The sequence below is a fragment of the Triturus cristatus genome, chromosome 1_1 (assembly GCF_964204655.1).
Source record: "Triturus cristatus chromosome 1_1, aTriCri1.1, whole genome shotgun sequence".
Taxonomy (NCBI): domain Eukaryota; kingdom Metazoa; phylum Chordata; class Amphibia; order Caudata; family Salamandridae; genus Triturus; species Triturus cristatus.
The window spans coordinates 493,324,265-493,328,794 of NC_140579.1; the positions used below are offsets into that span (position 1 = coordinate 493,324,265).

Here is a 4,530-nt window from a genome sequence, read left to right on the forward strand (position 1 = left end):
GTCACGGTGCCTTCAGGACACAGAGTCGGCAGCGGCACCGTAAACGTTGTTGAGTTGCTTTTCCTCTGATACAGCACAAAACGCACAGTCCCCAGTGCTGCGGTCAGAAGAGCTTGGAAGTCTTTGCTGTTCCTGAGACTTCGTGAACAGGGGGCAAGCTCTACTTCAAGCCCATGGAGAGACTCACAAAATAGGTTGCAGAAAGTCCAGTCCAGGCCTTTCACTGCCCAAGACAGAAGCAGCCACTGCAGGTCAGCCCAGCAAAGCACACAGCAAAGTGGTAGTTCCTCCTCACAGCTTCTCCAGCTCTTCTTCTTGGCAGTCTTCTTGATCCAGATGAGTTCTAACGTTCAGGGGTCTGGGCCCCAGTATTTGTATCCAAAAATCCTTTGATCCTCTAGGCAGAGGGTGTCTGTGCCCAGCCAGAACCAGTTCTGCCTTCTCTTGTGTGAATTCCTGGCTAGAGGTGGAGACGGCATTGTCAGAGGCAGACCAAACCCTTTGAGGTGCAAGGAAATCTCCTCCCCTTTCCTCCATTGCAGCCCAGGTCTATTCAGCCATTTCCTGACCCTAACATAGACTATCTGGCGCCCTCCTGCTCCCCAGCCTTCTGTCATCCGAAATCCAGACAGGCAATCCACATTCCAGCAGAGGCACACAAGATGACTGAGCAAGAAAATACTTACTTTTTAAAAGTGGTATTTTCAAACACAGAATGTAAAAATCACCTTCACTAAAAGATGCACTTTTACATTCTGAGTTCAGGCATACTAAACTCGAATTTCTACCTTGTTCCCTGGGTCAGTTTAGGATTATAAGATGTTATAATCAAACTGCCTATTCTGGCCTATGAGAACAGACAGCCTTGCAATAGTGAAAAACGAAATTGACTGTTATTCACTATCAGGACATGCCACACACACCCGGGCATGTCCTACCTTTCTCCATTTTGTTGCAGCCATGAAGGTAGAACTGTGCAGTTTTAGTGGTTATAAAATTTATCCTGGACACGGTCGGCGCTATGCCAGGATCGATGGAAAGGTTTTCCAATTTTTGAATGCAAAATGCGAGTCTGCGTTCCTCTCAAAGAGGAATCCTCGACAAATCAACTGGACTGTCCTCTACAGGCAGAAGTACAAGAATGGGCAATCTGAAGAAATTTTTAAAAAACGCAGCCGCCGTGCTGTCAAGTTCCAACGGGCCATTACTGGTGCATCTTTGGCTGAAATAATGGCAAAGAGAAATCAAAAGCCAGAGGTGTGAAAAGCGCAGCGAGAACAGGCAATAAGGGCTGCAAAAGAAGCAAAGAAGGCAAAAGCAGCAACGAAAAAACCCACCACATCCACTGCAAAGGCTCCTTCAAAATCTGCACCCAAGCAAAAGTTTGCTAAGCCTATGAAGACTCAAGCTCCACGTGTTGGTGGAAAACGCTAATGGAACTTGTATTTAAATCTAAATGATGCAACTGTAAATTGTACAGCCCCTTGGCTTGACATATGCCTTGGTGGAAAAATAAGATTGCTTTTTTTCTTTGGAATTTTGCATTGCCAACTGAATAAACAACTTTCAAACCTTTCAACCTTGGGCCTACCTTAGGGGTGCCTGACATGTAATAAAAGGGAAGGTTAGGAACTGGCAAGTATGTGCACTTGCCAAGTTATCATGGCAGTTACAAACTGCGCGCAGACTCTGCAATGGCAGGTCTGAGGTACCTTTTCAGGGCTACTCACGTGGGTGGCACCATCAGTGCTGCAGGCCCACGAGTAGCATTTGATTCACAGGCCCTGGCACACTCAGCGCACTTTACTAGGGACTAACAAGTAAATCAAATATCCAATTGAGGAAACACCAATCCATAACACATTTGACACAGGGAGCACCTGCACTTTACCACTGATCAGCAGTGTGAAAACCTCCACTCTCTGACTCATCCAAAACCTCATTCTACTACTCTCTCTAATGCACAACCCTATTTCCCATCCTATACCTCTCTCAGCTGCTCCTTGCATCATCTCAAACCTCTTTTGCTATTCAGATCCCCCAAACAAGCTTTCCTAAACACTCCCCTCATGTATCCCTCCTAGACTCATCGGATACCACATCTTTCTCCCTAATACACTTCTAGATACTCTTCCCCCCTCCATCTTTCCTTTACTCATCCCAAACCTCCTCCTACTGCTGTGATCACCAAATAAACACTTTTTAGACCCTTCACTCTTCTATCTCTCCACTATTCTTTTCAATCCAACTAACAGACTCACATGTCCACTGCTCAAATGAATTACATATTTCCTTATATTAATTCACCACTAATCTTTTTTGGGTTCCAGAGTAGCGTGCTATTCACCAAAAAGTGTTTTGACGCTTCGTCAGGAATAGTAAGCACTGTAGGAGAGTAGGGTCTGCTTTCTATGTTCACCCCCACTTTTTGCTTTTGCTTCACTGGTTTTCGACTTAGATGTGGCTGTGGGCCTGCCAATCAGACCCACAGCCCAGCTGTTCTCTCTCTAAACTTATACTATGTACTTTAGGTGCATAACCCAATTGGTTAGGATCACCTTATTGGCCCCTGTATAATGTACCTTAGGTACCCAGGGCATAGGTGTACCCTAGGCCTACCAGGGGCTGCAGCATGTATTGTGCCACCCCTGGACTGGCCTTCCATTATGACACAACTGGCTGATCACTCAGCTGGGGCAAGGTCGTGTAATCACTCCTTGCTTAGGTGTAGTATCCCTATACCTACCTTATATATAGACACATGTGTACCTATCAGCCACTCCTATGGCAGGCCTTAACAATCCTGGAGGCAGAGTGCTTGGTAACATGTGAGATGGTGCTTTAGCATGAGCTGAGCCTGTCTGCAGCTTTCGGAACCATGTCCTTATAGCTGTTCTATGATATAGCCTACCATATACTCTTAAAGTACCTTATAATCTTAAACGGTTATGGTAACTATGGTTTGGCTTTATCAAATCATGTTGTGTAAGGTGTCTAACACTTTGGAATAATACCCCCATACCATTTCTGGCAATGAGGATATTATTCCTCCCTTCTAGAGGGAGAAGACATGTTGAAACCTACTTACCCGGTTAAAGATAACCAGAGCCCCAGCATCACAAAATGGATGCTGCTGCCACAGACACAAGTCTGACGTCCTGCTGCTGGGAGCCCTTCCAGCGAGGGAGGCTTGGACAATAGGTTTCCTGCCTTGGGAGGTGCGAGCACCACCCCAGACAGGACTTAGTGTATTGGGGCAGGGAGGGATGAAAGAAACTAGACACTGCCTGGGGCACACAAGGTGTCCCATGCATAGTCCAGTTCAAACCGGCACTGGGGCACTCCAGCCCCAGCTCTGGCGCGAAACTGGACAAAGGAAAGGGGGTGTAACCACTCCCCTTCCTGGTCCCACCCATAGGAGGGACCTTGCAGGTAGCCCAGCCCACTAGCCCAGTATATCAGTAGGTAGCTGAGCCCTGCTAAATTAGATTAACCTGAATATGCAACTTGAACCGAAACTCTGGACCTTCGACATTCGACCTCAGGAAGAAGACCGAAGAAATCTCCCTTGTGGCCAAGGAGTGACCACCCTGGGCAACCAGGCACCATCCAGCAACCGCTGCTTGCTTTGCGACTGATCCTACGAGGGACGACTGCAGAGACTGACCAGCGCCGAGACTTCCAGACACCTCTGACCCAGTTCCACATCTGCAGCAAAGCTGAGACCCGTGAAGGCGACGAGGGACGTGGGACCGGTGACTTGGGAAAAGTGGCTAGTACCTGAATAGCGCAACTTCTGAGGCTTCCTCGAGGCTGTGCTTGGGGAATTGAGAAGCCCCCATCCCGAGCACCATCTGCAAAGAAGATCAGCTTCCCACACTTCACGTGTTCTGCATGGGGCCCTTCTGCACCTGAGTTGCTCGACGTGTTGTCCGGTTGCTGGCACGTTGGCTAGTGACCTCTGCGACGACGAACCTTTGTTTTCACCTTGCGGGTCCGGCTCCTCCAGACTGGCACCCGCTCCTCTGTGAAAGAGAAGCACCCCAGACCTTCCTGGTCTGCACCAGAAGCAAGTCCTCCATCCTGCGTGGGTTCCGCTTGCCAAGGCTTGTTGGGTCCTGACTCGACTTCGACGCCGCCGACAGCAAGAGCCTTCGTGGGACAGCTCACCTCCTGGTCCTGGTCATCCTCGACGTCTCCTGGTATCCGTGGCTCCTGCGACAAGCTTCACCTCTACACCTGCATCTTCACCACATCGCCTGGTTCCTTCCTGGTTCCTTACCGGCTCCTGGCTGGTGACCTAGACTCTGTCCCTTCTGCTTGCAGGTATCCTTCCTTCTTGATTCCATCCTTGGGATCCACCGGACACTCTTCACTGACTGCCTGTCAGCAACTTTCCTTCAGGCATCCATAGGAATCAACGACGAAACCCGACGCAAGATCACACCTATGCACCCGCAGCCCGTGGGCTAGGTAACTTGAGTACTTCGGTGCTCACAAGGGTATTGACTATCCAAGGGTCTAGTTTCC

The 4,530-nt window shown here is 48.9% G+C and overlaps 1 pseudogene; it reads left to right on the forward strand.

Annotated features, from left to right (window-relative positions):
- The first annotated feature begins 938 nt into the window (after positions 1-938).
- Positions 939-1,465, forward strand: LOC146870461 (large ribosomal subunit protein eL24 pseudogene; annotated as a pseudogene).
- The last annotated feature ends 3,065 nt before the right edge of the window (positions 1,466-4,530 follow it).